The sequence below is a fragment of the Lycium ferocissimum genome, chromosome 10 (assembly GCF_029784015.1).
Source record: "Lycium ferocissimum isolate CSIRO_LF1 chromosome 10, AGI_CSIRO_Lferr_CH_V1, whole genome shotgun sequence".
Lineage (NCBI taxonomy): Eukaryota > Viridiplantae > Streptophyta > Magnoliopsida > Solanales > Solanaceae > Lycium > Lycium ferocissimum.
In genome coordinates, this window is record NC_081351.1 from 44,903,658 (window position 1) to 44,919,736 (window position 16,079).

Here is a 16,079-nt window from a genome sequence, read left to right on the forward strand (position 1 = left end):
GTTTGGCTATAGATTTTGGTTTAGTTTTTGAAAATACAAAAATTTGTTTGTTCATGAAATTTGATCATATTTTGAAAATTTAACTTCATATCTTTTAAGTTCCAAAAACTAGCTCAGACCAGTTTTTGGGAGAATTTTCACTTCCACTCACAGAGCCCCAAAATTTTTCCAAGTAAAATGAATATTCAAACACAACTTCAAGTTCCAAAAATCATAACTTCACAAACTCAAATTTTCAAGTTTCAACTTCAAAATATATGGCCAAACGGGAGCTTAGTTTGAATGTGCATTGAGTTTAAGAAAGTAAAATAAACTTTTGAATCTTGTAGTTTTAAACTAAAAAATGTGTATAATATATTAAAAAGTCCTTTGAATCTTGTGATCATAAACATGACACGTACGATGTTAGAATTAAAAAGGTACTAAGTATAGAAAGTACATTCCTTTTTAGATAAACCTAAGAAGAGAAAAGCATACAAAAATTATAAACAAGGATGAGAATAAATATAATATTCAAATAAAATACTACTCCCTCCGTCTCATTTTAGGTGTCTTACATTCCTCTTTGGTCTGTCCCAAAAAAAGTGCATCTTTCTATATTTAGTAAGTTGACAATTCAAACATCCTACATGTCAAGTTTATAACCACAAGATTCAAATGACATTTTAAGATATCAGACACAACTTTAATTTAGGAACACAAAATTCAAAGTCTCTCTTTATTTCTTAGATTCCGTGCCTAGTCAAACTAAGACACTTATATCGGGACAGATGGCGGTTGCGGATAGTAGCTAGTGGCTGTAATGGTGGATATATATACTAATAGTAGTGGTCAACTATGGTGGTTGATGCTGGTGGACGATAATGAAAACTAATAGTGGTGATGATATATAGTGATGGTTGATGGTGTGATTATGTGTAGTGATTGGTTGCTACGGTAGTGATGGTCGTAGTGATGATTAATGTAAATGAGGCCAGTGGTGGTGAGGCCTATCAATGGTGATCGACGGTGGTGCTAGTGAACGTAGTTGAGGATGGTGATTGTGAGTGGTGGTAGTTGATCATGTTGTGTAGTGACGGTGGTAGTTGATAATTTTGAGCAACAGTGATGGTAGTGGTGAAAGTAGATGAATAACATCTTAATGATATTAAGATTTTGTTATAGATAGCTATTCAAATCATTAAGTAGTTGTATGTTTAAAAAATAAACACATTTAATAATTAAGATCTTATTAAGATTCAAATAAACAAATAAAATGAACACACTCAATGGTTAAGATTCAGATTTTTATTAAGTGCAAACAAATATCGGGATTAAATGTATAATTCAATCAAGGAAAAATAACATTTTTAATCCTTCTATTATTGCATTATTCTTATTTTAATCTTTGTAATATACGATTAAACATCTCTAATTAACCAACTCATGTGTTTTTAGTCCTTATACTAACAAACATCAAACAATATTATTCAATATTATATACTTAATGAGGGCAAATAATGAGAGAGGAAAACAACAGCTAAGTGATTAAGGAGCATGTACATCAAAAGATATAGTTCAAATCCATTAATCTTACTATTTTCTGAAGTGTTTTTATTTAACAAATCGATTAATCCGGACTAGCTTGGGATGAGGTTATTAAATGAGAATGCAATTTCTTGCCAAAGGATTTTTTTTTTTTCAAGGCTCGAACCCAAAATTCTAATTAAGAGGAGAAAATTTATATTTATCATTACTTTTGTATTAAACTGGCGTATTCTTCGATTCTATTCTGTAAGTGATTTGATGTGCTATGTCTATCATAAATATTTCTAACCCTCGTATATCTACCATAGCTTATCCATCAATTTTTAATATTACTAGTTGCTTCTTTTGTTTTGTTCATCTTATTATTCTGTTGCCTTTATTTTCTTTTTAATCCTGCTTTGATTTCACTTCTTTTGAGCCGAGGGTCTATCAAAAACAACATCTCTATCCATCAAAAGATGGGGTAAATTATATGTACAGCCTACCCTCTCAGACCCCACTTGTGAGATTACACTGAATATGTTGTTGTTGTTGGTTTATTACAATTGACTTAGTAATGTTAGCAGTTAGATCACACGGTACGTGCACGTGTTATCTTTTCCATTAAGTTTGAGGTTTATTATTAACATTTTTTTTTCAATTCAACTACTATTTCACGATTTATTCCTAATGTTCTTATTTTTTAAAAATATAATAGATGCTCCACCTAAAATTGTACCAATTATCTATTCTACTTTTAGTAAAAACATACTCCATCATTCATATCAACTATTCTATTTGGTGATCCAGATGTTGTCAGTTGTTAACCAGCTTTTAAAAGAAGAAGAGCGGATTTGTTGTATGTTGTGTGGTGGAGCTGATAGTCTTGAAAGAAAGAAAAAAGTACACAAGTGCAAAGAGTATGAAAAAGAAAAATCTAGTGAAAGTAGTTCTAAATTTTCCACGCAAATAAATTTGATGTGGCTACTTTAGAAAGGTTTAAGCAGTTATATCAAAAGATTAAGAAAGTTGAAGATGATGTGATCAAAACAATTAGTCTATCACAATTTGTGATTGGTTCAAAGGATCCAAATTTTGTTATTGAAATAGATGTAATGGTTCTTCAACCATACCTTCTAAAATTTGTTTAGTCATTAAAAAATATCTCTTTAAGTGATAAAAAAAAATTAATATTTACTTACTATGATGTTCTTAAATTATAAAATGCAGATCAAGGCTTTTAGACGCATGCAATAGGAGCCCGTTTGGATGAGCTTATGGCTTTTGACTTATAAGCCAAAAGTCAGGTTAGGAGTACTAGCTTATGGCTTTTGACTTCTTGTTGTTGTTTTGACTTAAAAACAAGTGCTTAAAAGCACTTTTTAAATTTTACCCAAACACTATAAAAGTGCTTAAAAGTTGTTTTGGCTTAAAAACATGTAAAATAAGTCAAGCCAAACAGGCTCTAGATCTAAAAATAAAAAATAACAGTGATTCCGTAAATTGCTATCGGATTTTAGCATTCAGTGAGCACAAGAAGTGCACATGTAAACATTCCTACCCTATATAAGGCAAATACCTTTTTGACGAAGCTGCAATTTTAGGGGGTATGATTTTATATAGCCATTACTTCAGAATTGAGAAGAGGGCTACTCTTTCACCTCCTTTCGCTTTTGCTAACCGCTTTTACTTTTGGGAAAAGGGTCAAAAATACTCTCCTACTATAGAAAAAGGATCAAATATACCCTCCGTTTGAGTTTGGATGCAAAATTACCCTTACCATTATACAATAGGATCAATAATATCCCTGACTAACAGAAAAGTAAAAAAACAGGAAACACTTAAAAGGTTGACTTTCTTTTCTACTCCCCTTCCCAGTTCTCTCTCCATGCCTCCTCTCTCATTTTGTCTGCTGCCCACGGATTCCCTATCTCTTCTTCTTCTTTGTTCATTCCTTACCTCTTGATTCAAATCAAGTCAAATCCAGAAAAAATTCTATTAGAAATCCATCTTTCTTCCCACAAAATTGAACCCATTTTGCTTTATCTACACTCAAGTTTCACCCACGACCACCGGTTGTATCCTAAAACAAACCAGCCATTAACTAATTTTGTGTATACAAGTGCGGTGTGATTGATGACATATTAGGTTGTCAAGTAAATGAATTTGCATACAAGTCATTTCCTATCAATATTGCATAATGAACTAGTCTGAGCAAATTTTGGTTTTGGTTGTCTAGCTTTAATGTCCTTCAAGTATTATTTTTCAGCAAGTGGAAACATAGCCATCAAGATAAATTGCAACCTTTTTTAATGTTTTCTTGTACTGCATATAAAGTTGCTTAAAAGTCAACATGAACTTGCATGCAGGATATTGAGCGGAGAAAACTAGCGTGTAGGAGTGGTACCAAGAGCAAAAAATTTCTCGTTAGAACAATTAGCGCAAAGGTATATGTCAAACTGAGTTTGCATCTACTGAAATTCTAACTCGATTTTGTGCAATAGCGGTCGAATTAGTGAGTAATTGATTTACACTTTTTGACAAGAGTATTCAAGATTTGTACATATCCTTTGCTCGATATATATATTTCCTCCTGTCAATGAGATGACATAATTTGAGTATAGCATTTTAGCCCGTCCATGGCAAAATCATGCAAGTTCTTGATATATTTGCTTTGAGAAAAAAACAACTTTTTTTTTTATACAACAGGTGCTGGTGGATGGAACTTGTTTGCACATATAAAGCAAAATGGGTTAGATTTTTGTGTGAAAAAGATGGAATTTAGGAGGTTTTCTCTTGTATTGATTTGAATTAAGGGGCAAGAAAAGAGAAAGAAAGATATAAAGGAAAGAGAAAGGGATAGCGAGCAGAATGAAAGACATGGAGAGAGAACTGGGAAGGGGAGAAGAAAAGAAAAGTCAACCTTCTAAGTGTTCTAAATCCTGTTTTTTCACTTTTCCGTTAGTCAGGAGTATTATTGATCCTATTATGTAACGTTAAGGATAATTTTGCACCCAAACTCAAACGGAAGGTATATTTGATCTTTTTTCAATAGTAGAAGGGTATTTTTGACCCTTTTTCCTTTACTTTTTAATGGAAAATAAAAACAGATGATTCAATTTAATATCTCTTTCAATTAAAAGCAAGAAAAGTTATATTCCACATGAACTTTGAAGCGTTAAAATTGAGACATGTCGTCATTCAACACCTTAAGTTGTCCTTATTATGGCAGAAACTAGGGGTGTACAAGGACCGGGTTGGTTCGGACTTTTCAAATACCAAACCAAACCAATTGTATCAGGTTTTTAAATCGATAAACCAAACCAAACCAACAAAAGTCGGGTTTTTCACTCTCGGTTTTTCTCGGATTTTTCGGGTTAGTCGGGTTTTTTCGAGTTTTTTTTTTTGGTTCAATACGAAGCATCTTATAATAGCATTTGCTTGACCAAAAGTAAGCATCTTATGCTTCTATTTCTAATTATGTAAAATGAAAAATGTGTGGTGAATTCATTGACTCATTAAATAAAAAATTCATAACAATTGAATCAAATAAGTATAGAACATGCATGTGATGTTAACTATAACAATCAAACGAATGTAGTAACAAACAACTTCAATATTGTTCCGTAAAATGAGTTTTAGTTAGCTTTTAAACATTTACTTAAAAAGCCTATCGCTAAATGAACAAAAAAGATTATAACTCAAACTTAGCATTAAGAATTAATTATACACCACAAATACTTACAAGGAGGATTATACAAGAGGTGTTTGTTAGAGGTTCCCGATGGACAACACTCACAAAAAAAATTGGATGAGCTGATTTTCTACCCTTAGTCTACCAGTTTGTTTATTGTTTGAGTTGTTTTGATGTGATAAAGGCTAGTTTTGATCATCGCTAGGTAATTTCCGCCATAATAGTGTTTTGACATTGGACAACGGTAGCTATTTGTAATGAAAAAGTCTCTTTTAATTGCCAAAAAAGAATTAATTATACAATCGATGTGGTACCAATTCTTAAACGGATTGCATCACGAACGAAGTCGACTAATCAATGCTTAAAAGTGATAAAGTTATACATGTATTTATAAATTATATATGTATAAAAAATATTTATAAATTGTATATATATAATCAGAGCCGAGGGTCTTTCGGAAACAGCCGCCCTACCTTTCAAGGTGGGGGTTAGGTCTGCGTACACTCTACCCTCTCCAGACCCCACATGGTGGGATTATACTAGGCTTGTTGTTGTTGTTGTTGTTGTTGTATATATATAATCGGATCGGTTTGGTCTCGGTTTGACTTTTTTTAGTTAAAACCAAACTAAACCTATTATGATCGGATTTTTTTATCCAACACCAAACCGAACCAAACAAACCACTACTCGAGTTATTTTTGCCGATTTGGTTCGATTTGTCGGTTTGGTGCGATTTGTCGGTTTTCATTGTACAGCCCTAACAGAAACTGATGTGTGATATACTCGATATTAGTAGCCAGATCTTCAGAACCCGACGCAAGAGAAGTTCATTAACTAATTAATCAAAAAAGGAATAGTATCATTAACTTTCATTTTCCATTATGATATATCTCTAAAGGTTGTTGTCATGTATGGTGGCTTTAAATAGAGAAAGTAGTCTTATATCTTATATGTCAATTTTCCCTATTTTCTCTATTCCTCCACCCCCCTCTCTCTATTTGTGTAAAAGAACTTTCAAAAAAATAAGGTAAGAAAGAACTATGAAATATGTTTGAATTAGATATCGTGCGACAAAAGGACTATGACATATGTTATTTAATTAGGTTATTATGAACTTTAAATTATTATCACTTGGGTTAGTCATAATGTCTTGTTAGCAACCAATTATGATTTGTGAAATTAATATAGTATTAATTCTACTGCCAACGTGATATAAACCTATTGGGTCGCACATCAAGAATGTGATGAACGGACTGGGGTTATTTTAGTAAATTTGTATTTATATATTATGAATATATAAATTTGTATTTTTGTTAATGCATTATTTAATAATGTAAATCCGAATTTATTTTATGGCTAAAATATGATTCATATTTATATTTATATTGTTGTATAACTATAAATATAAACAACAGTTATACAAAGACAGAAATATCTGATCAATTTAGGATTTCTAATTAGTTAGGATCTTAATTAATTAGATATCCTAATCAGTTAGGACTCTGCACGAGCCAGGGTTCGAATTATTAGGATTAATGTATCACTATAAATAGTGAGAGACATTAATATTTCAGAAGACATAAAAAGCAAAAAAAAAGCTTTTGCATAGTTATTTTCAAACTAACTATGACCTAATTTCTGGCAGCCGACTTAAGATCTGCAACCCGAAATTATATCCCACAACTCGAAGCTAGCACTTCGTGTCTGTTTGTGATCATTCGTGTGTGGATACTGGTAGAGGGTAGCCGTTCATTTTCGAGCAAAGACCTACAGTTCAAATTTGGCAAAAAGTATATCGAGCAATCACACATCAAAAGGTAAGTGATCTGATCCTTTTGTCGAATTGATTAAACACATGGATCTTGTATGGGTATTAAGCAATAAATTTTTATATTTCGCTGCTATTCAGTACTTGAGATTGCTAGAATTTGCTTCAATGTGATGGGCTGGTAGTCTTGAAAGAAAGAAAAAAATACATAAGTGCAAAGAGTTAGAAGAAAATGATGATAAAGAAAATTCTAGTGAAGGTCGTTCCAAATTTTTCATGCAGACAAATTTATTGTGGCTGCTTTAGAGAGGTTTAAGCATTTATAGTAAAAGATCGCGACAGTTGAAGAAGATGTGATAAAAACAATTAGTCTATTACAAGATACGACCGTTTCAAAGCATCCAAATTTTGTTACTGAAATGGATGTAACAGGTTCTTCAACAATACAATTCAAAATTGATTTAGACGTAAAATAATATCTCTCTAAGTGATAAATTATAAAATGCATATCAAGGCTTTTAAATGCATGTAAGAGACCTACAAATAAAAAATGTCAATGATTACATAAATTGCTATCGAATTTTACCATTCCGCGGGCACGAGAAGTGCACATGTAATTATTCTCACTCTATATAAGGCTAAGACCATTTGATGAAGATGCAATCTTAGTGGTATGATTTTTTATAGCCATTACTTCGTAATTAAGAAGGGGTTACTCTTTCACCTCCCTTCACTTTTGCTTACTGCTTTTATTCTTTATGAAAAATAAAAACAGTTGATTCAATTTAAAACTCTCTTTCCATTAAAAGCACGGAGAAGTTATATTCCACATGAACTTTGAAGCTATTACAACTGACACTACTAAAAAAACAGGTATTTTCGACCTGGAAATTTCGACCTCACTTTTGGTCGAAAAAAAATCGACCTCATGTGGTCGAAATTTCCAAATTTAATTTTTTTTTTAATTTTCTTCAGGATTTCGACCACACGGGGTCGTTTTTAACGAGAAAATATAATTTCGACTGCATGAGGTCGAAATTATTTTTCGTACAAAGAATAAATGAAAAAAAAATCATTTTACACAAAAATAAATTATATAAATATAAAACAATTAATTAATTTTTTTTAAAAAAAATAAAAAAAATTCGACCGTATGAGGTCGAAATAATTACTCACATTAATCTGACTTAATTTTTTCGACCACACGCGGTCGAAAAATTTCAGTAAAATATACACCCACTGCCCGATGAGAATATTTCATCTTCCCCCCAAAACTCTCTCTTCTCTTTCAAAAAATGCTTTACTCTCTCTAAATTCATCTCCCCCAATTTTTCATTTGACTATACTCTCCTCTTCTTCACCTAATTCCCTTTCTTCTACGTGCTTCTAAGTCCTAAAATAAAGCTCCAACAACTCCAAAAATACACAAATCAAACTTTATCAATCGGTGCAGATTTATCGGAAATGAGGGCAGGATGCCGTATCTCCGGCCACCCACTACCACCGTTGTACTCCAAGTAGGAGACGTCGTCCACCACTACCACCGGAGCTAGGTTAGTCTTTTTTATTTTTTTGGTTTTTGGTTTTCAATCTCGTTTTATCATTATTAGTTGCATTACTTTGTATAGTTGTAGTTTAATTAGTAGATTTGTTAACTTTATTGATTGTTCAATGTTTGTTTTAGGGTTTAGAATGTTAACTTTATTTTTGGGTTTTGAATTGAAATTGAATGTTGTTGTTGTAGTATTCAAATTGAAATTCCAATTAATCTTGTTCATCAAAGCATCTGAACTGTAAGAAATCTTGTTCTTAACTCAAATGATTTCTCTGTTTGAAAAGCTAGTGTATTTTTTTCTTTTAAAGGCTGATGATTTGAAATACAATCCATGTTCTCCTAATCATTTGCTAGCTCCAAAATCTGACCTTGTTGGTTATCGAATCCATGAGTCTAAACAAGTCTCCCAAAACAGCGCCTTTAACCTGAACTGAGTTTGACCAAAAAATGACCTCCTGCAGTATTCTGTTTAAGGTGAGGATTTAAGGACTAGTAATGGCTATAATTCCTCATTTAAGCCTTTGGTTGTTTTATCTTCCAGTTATTAGCAGTGTTGTCAAAGGCGCGCTTAAGCCGTGAAGCGAGGCTCAAAACATGTTGAGCACTTCGCCTCGCTTAATGTGCGCTTCAGTGTCGTCATCAAGGCTCCAAGACATACTATTCCTTGCCATTGAGCCTCTCTTGAAGATGTGATACTAGATGGTTGATATTTCACTTTATCGTGATGTTTTACAATTTCTTTATCCATATATTTGTTATTCATGCTTACTATTATAAGTCTTGGACTAAACATACATATATTTGTAATTTTGCACCACTGCGCTTTTTTTCACTAAAGCGCATACTTTATTTGCGCTTTGCGCTTAAAGCCCCAGCTAACCTTAGAGCTTTTCTATTCTTTTGCTTTTGATAACACTGGTTATTAGATTAACTGATCTTCTTGTTAAGAGATTTTTTCTTAGTTGAATGTTAACAAGTGAAAAAATAGGATTAATGTGCATTAAAGGGCCAAAATATGCTCTCTGGTTATTTGTTACCGGTCGGCTAGCCTATCTGTGCCTATTAAATTGAAACTTGTTAAGTCCAATAGTAATTTTCCAGTTTCGTTCATGATGACTTCTAAGTGATAGCCATGTGTTGACAAAGATGAGGCTGATAAGGAAGTACCTTGTTCCTTGTTCAAATATTGTATGCTTCTCTGAGTTTTTTTTTTTTTAATTTGGTAAAGTTAAGGTCACTTTTCTTGTATAGCAGAATTTATGGGCTTTTTGAGTTGTGGATTTGAAATGTTGGTATTTCTTGAAACCCCACTTGGGTTTCTTGAACCCATTTTGTGGTTATGGATGTGGGCAAATTTGGCATTTATGAAGGGAACTTTGGTAGTTATGATATTGTGAACTGTCTATTTGTTAGTAGTTCATAACTTGGTAAATTTGATTGCTTAGAATGAGTTTTATCTTAGAGTGAGTTGGTTTTAGAAACTCAAATGAGCTCATATTAAGTGAAATTTCTGATGTAATACAGTTTCAACTACTCTGCGTATAATAGGATTAGTGTACGAGAGACGTGTCGAAATTGAATGCTTGGCAATGAAGGGATGAAGAAAGTGGCAAATAAGAAGTTTGGATTGGTGAAATTTATGCATAAGAGAAGTTTGAAGAACTGATTGTTATTTCGTGATAAAAGAATAGTTTTTGAAGCAATTCATATTAATGTATGCTAAACATGAACCAGTTTTTTTTTTGTGATAACTTAACCCTCCTACCAAATGACCCCTTAGGGAATGCATATATATATATATATATTAAAAGGTATCAGGGAACTGATTCAAGTCCTGATTTGTCTATCTTATTTATCAATAATGAAACTTACTTTTAAGTGCTACAACGAAGAAGAAATATAAGTTACTTTCTTATAGAAAGGTAGTTGCAGTTAGAAAAAAGGAAAAAGGAAAAGAAGAAAGATGATAAAGAGTATGTAAATCAGAAACTTTGACTTCGATAACAAAAAATCCAGCTTGATGATGCTGAAACTTTACAAATCTAATCTCAATGCCACATTCTTCTTATTAATTAGGAATTTTTTTTTTTTTTGCTTGTGTAAAGAAAACATGGGCTTTTTACTGCAATTTCTTGATCTAATACCATCAAAGGTGCGTTTGGTATGAAAGAATAAATAGACTTGCAGGTGTGCCTTTCACAATAGTTGATACATGATTAGGTAGTACACCTTCATCATCCTAAACATTTTTGAGTCTAGAAGAATATTGCTAGCTTTGATGTCACTATGGAATATAGGTGGATTAGCTTCTGTATGGAGGTAAACTATGCCCTTTGAGTTAAAGGTTGAACTGTTGAAGAACACTGGAACTAAAAGAATTTGAGTTATTTCTTGATTGTTGACTCTCAGGCATTTAAGACTGTTCCAAATTCATGTTGGTATACAAATTAAACTGTTTTGGTCTTCTCTGTACTAGTATGTATGTCTCGTTCAACATTTTTTCTAACCTTTTTTTTTTTTATTGTGTAGATGGTGTGTGATAATTGGGGTAACGTAGACGACCTTCCCATGGTAGACGACGTAGGATACAGGCCAACGTAGATCATGGTTTTGTGGATGAGGATAGTGAGGAGGATTCGGATCATGTCTCTAACACCCAACGTTGACTTTTTTGATTCGTATACTTTTGGATTCTAATTTTGCTATGTTTCTTGGATATGCATATGATATTTAAGTGTTTGAATGTAGTTTTAATTCGAATTAGAAGTACTTTGAAGGTGAATTTGATTGTAGAATGTGGTTTATGGTTGTTTAAGTTTATGATGTTTAAGTGTTTCAATGTAGTTGTAATTTGAATTAGAAGTACTTTAAATTGGAATTTGAGGTTGAATTTGATTGTAGAATGTTGTAGTTTATGATTGTAGAAGTACTTTGATGAATTGGATGTGTTGATGAATTGCATTGTTGATTTGGTTGATGAATGAGATTGGCGTGTGGTCGTTGTGTAAAAGCAACCGAATGTTGAAAAAATTTTAGATTTTCGAATCCATTAGGTCAAAAATCAACTTGATATTGATAATTTTCGACCTAATGAGGTCGAAATTGTACCTGTAAATTAGAATTTCGACCGTACGAGGTCAAAAAATCAAGGCAACATTTTGAATTTCGACCTCACGAGGTCGAAATCGGGGCAACAATATTGCTAAATTTCGACCTCACGTGGTCGAAATTTTGATTTTTGATTTTTATTTTTTAATATTCTTTCATATTTCGACCACAAGAGGTCGAAAACTTTAAAAAAATATTTATATAAAAATAATATTTTCGACCGCATGCGGTCGAAATTTTTTATTAATATTTAAATAAAAAATAACCTTTTCGACCTCACGTGGTCGAAAACTTTATTTTCGTAATTTAGGTAGAAAACTTGTTTCGACCGCCTGAGGTCGAAAATTTTCGACCACGTGAGGTCGAAAAAAAATTTCACCCTAGCTGTTAGCGACTGTGCCTTGAGGTCGAAATTTTGGTCGAAAATTGGCCTTTTTCGACCGCGTGAGGTCGAAAATCACTGTTTTTTTAGTAGTGAATATTTAAACACTACTTAAGACTAAGCAAAACTCCATTAATAATCAAATCGTTGCTACTACTACTAATAGTCACAGAAAAACAAGAATTAACAAACCCAACAAAGAAAGAAAAGATTGCCAACCTTCAAAGACTGAGTCTTTTTGATGAATTCAAGTTCATTTTTTCAGAGAGACTTTTATTTTTCTGCTAAATAAAAGAGGAGAAAAAAAGGCCTTATGTCGTATGATGATTTAAACTTGAAGAGATGAAAGTATATGAGAGTTGTTTGGTGCTTGTTATATAGTCAAATGAATGATTTGAAGAAAGAAAAAGATTAAATATAAAGGGATGTCGTTTCTTGGAGATACCAACTTGAACTGCCCCTCCACCAATATTGTAGACCATAATTTGCATGACATACTCGATATAAGTAGCTAGATTGTCAGAACTCAACATATGAGAAATTCATTAACTAATTAATCAAAATTGTTCATTAACTTTCATTTTCACATCTCTAAAAATTGTGATTGGTTTAAAAGATCCAAATTTTGTTATTGAAATAAATGTAACAGGTCCTTCAACCATACCTTCCAAAATTGGTTTTAGTCATTAAAACAATAAAGAACAACAACTGCATGAATTGCTATCGAATTTAGCACTCCGCGAGCACGAGAAGTGCACGTGTAAACATTCAGACCCTATAAAAGGCAAAGACCTTTTGATGAAGCTGCAGTCTTACGGGTTATGATTTTATATAGCCATTACATCGCAATTTAGAAGAGGACTACTCTTTCACCTCAATTCACTTTTGCTAACTAACTTTACTTTTTAATGGAAAATAAAAACAGATGATTCAATTTAAATCTCTCTATCCATTAAAAGCAAGGAAAGTAATATTTCACATGAACTTTAAAGCCGTTAAAATTGAGACTTGTCTTAATTCAACACTTAAGCTGTCTTCATTATGACAGAATTTGATACATGATATACTCGATATTAGTGGCTAGATCTTTATAACTCGACGCAAGAGAAGTTCATGAACTAATTAATCAAAAAGGAATAGTTCATGAACTTTCATTTTCCATTATGATACATCTCTAAGAGCTTGTTTGGCCTAGCGGCTAAGAACTGCTTATTTTGAGAAGTACTTTTCAAAAAAGTACTTTTGGTGAGAAGCAGTCTGTGTTTGACTTAATTCATTTGAAAAGTGCTTTTGACTGCTTTTAATAAACAGATTGTGTTTGGCTAATCTTCTTTAAAAAGTGCTTTTGAGTGTCAAATTATGAAAAATGACAATTATCAATGCACGTTTACTATCAAGATTATTTTACAAAGTGATACTAATTTAAATATCTATTACGAAAGATTTTAATTAAGTTTCTACTTTTATTTAATTAGAATTTAAAAGTACATATTAAAATTTCCAATTAATATAATGCATATATGAATCAAAAAAATATATTAAATGTTGTACAATATCAACAATATGATTTAAATATACTAGAAATCTACAGCCAAAATAAAATTCAAAATCATTTCACAAATTCTAAAAGTCTATTACATACGTGAATGCTAACTTTATACTACGTAAAATAATAAATTAATTAATTTTAAAAATATATATGTAAATTAAACAAAATACTTGATAAAATGTATTTATGAGAAAAGAATGTACTTATTACTCTTGAAAAAAATATCTTTTTAGTCTTAGAATTTATATTACGTTTAATGCTTTTTAAAAGTGATTTTAATTAGTGATTAAAAATAATAATTTATATTTGTTCTTTTGAGTTTTTTCTTCTATGATATGGATACTTTTGGCATCAAAATGGCTCGGTAGATTCTATTTTGAAAAAAAATTTCATGTTCAAATTGTAAATAAAATTCACTTAAATCTTATTCTATTTTCCGAAAAACTTATATTCCTCCACCCCCTCTCTATTCGTGTAAAAGAAAGTTAAAAAACAAGGTAAGAAAGAAATGGAGGAAGATATCATTGGTGATGCATGTAGATGATGCTTTTTCTAAGCTTCAGTAGCCATACTCCATCACCTTTTACTATTTCTATCCATCATTTTGTTGTTACTATCATCTACTTTCATGCACTAAAGTAAGGATACATTGGTGTATTCTTTATTACATTGGGAAATTTCAACAAAATCGTATTCCTTGAACATATGTTTTGCAGAATCAAAGGTTTAAGCGGAGATCATTTTTCTTTTGTAAATAAATTTTTTTATTTATCAATTGAAATGTTACATAACGGAAAAAAGAATAACCAGAACTAAGTACTGAGTGCAACTAACTCTGAAAAACTCTCTTTACACTTACATCAAGGATAGAAATTCGCTATCTCCTTCTTCCTTCTTTGGTAGTACTGCTTTTGTTGAGTTTTAATTGCATGATGTTGCATTTTAAACTCCATTCTTGGTTCTGCGAGGAAAAAATATAGAAGAATTATAAGAAACTCAAACGTTGATCTTATCAAGTGAAGTATCTGAATAAATTAAGAAACTTTGTATAATGCAAAACAATAAACTTGTATATTGCTATAAACTGTTAGAAATAATTTAAACAATGAAAGATTATATTATATATAGCAATTGAAATCTTACTATCGCTGAAAAGTGGATCAACATAGATATAAATGGACAATAAAAAATCTTATTAATAATAATAATAATATAATTTTCTTATCTAGCCAATATATTTTACCCGATGGTTTTTGCTGGACCCACTTTGCTTGCAACCTTGTATTTCATTACAATTTCCTCATGTCCACTGGATCGACACTTTTTCGTACTGAAATAAAAAGAAATTGATTTAATGATTAATCAATTAGTAAAAATAAATAACAAAGAAGAGAAGACAATTAATATGAAAAAATTTAAAGACCATAAACAAATTTAATTCTTCTATTAGATGCTTGAATTTAAAATTTCAATATTCATACGTATTGTTCCTATTTGGGTTTGAATGGTTCTGCTTCTTGCTTTATATTGGAATCACGAAACTTATTAGGCAATTGTTGACCCTTCACCTGCGACATGAATCCGAAAAGAAAGTCAGTAGTGCAGCAAGAGAGAGAAAGAGAAGAGACACAACAGAGGGAGAATGTGTGAGAGAGGATATAATTTTGGAGGATTCCATCTTATATAAGAAGTTGTTTTTTTGCAGCTAACCACCACGTCGTCAGGGAACATGTATTGTATCCGTAAGGAAATTAACCACCACAATTAAAACTGTCCAATTTTTATTTTACTTTTTTCGGCTTTCCTATTTTTTTTCCCATTAAGAAGTTAAAATTAAATTTAAAATTTAGTTGTTAAGAGTTAGTTTGGAGTCTAAAATATAAATAAATATGCTCTATGATTATTTGTTCTAAAATATATTTCAATTTAAGTTCTCAGATCTTGCAATTAGTACGTCTTGTGCTAAAACTTTACTTGAATTTAATTGTATTATTTGTAGTTTTTATGATTATTATTAAATTAAAAAATTAAAAGTGGACGGAAAATTTTGCAGGGAATATCAGTTGGGCGGAAGATTAAGAAGTGGCATAGTGGATAAGTTAATGGGTGCAAAGTAGGGAGTGTAAATAGGAGCGTGGTTACAGTTACACCTTTTGAATTTTCAATATCTGTTTTTCTCTCTTTTTTCTATTTACACATGTTCGTGCTCTACATGACATAATAAGTAACTAATCTATATCTATATTATTATTAAAAGCCAAGGAAAAAAACACCACATTAAGCCAAGTGGCAGTATAGAAAAATGCCACATGTAATTAGTAACTAATTAACTAATAACTAATTCAGCCATGTGACATAACTAGAAATAGTCACATATAACTTATTAACTAATTAATTTAAGTGGCATAATAAAAATAGACACGTAGTAAGTTTTTAAATTAAGTGGCATAATAAAAAATTACATGATAAAGTATTTAACGCAATTATTAAAAAGTAAAAATCTGTTTTGAATATCTG

General features: G+C 31.4%; 2 long non-coding RNA genes across 2 annotated transcripts; one reads left to right on the forward strand and one right to left on the reverse strand.

Annotated features, from left to right (window-relative positions):
• Positions 1-8,520: 8,520 nt before the first annotated feature.
• Positions 8,521-11,462, forward strand: LOC132034037 (uncharacterized). The gene is made up of 2 exons (XR_009408927.1): positions 8,521-9,225; positions 11,053-11,462. It is a non-coding gene; the product is annotated as an uncharacterized LOC132034037 (long non-coding RNA).
• A 2,815-nt stretch (positions 11,463-14,277) lies between these two features.
• LOC132035507 (uncharacterized) lies at positions 14,278-15,763 on the reverse strand. The gene is made up of 3 exons (XR_009409284.1): positions 15,131-15,763; positions 14,806-14,882; positions 14,278-14,523 (listed from the first exon to the last, which is right to left on the reverse strand). It is a non-coding gene; the product is annotated as an uncharacterized LOC132035507 (long non-coding RNA).
• Positions 15,764-16,079: the final 316 nt, after the last annotated feature.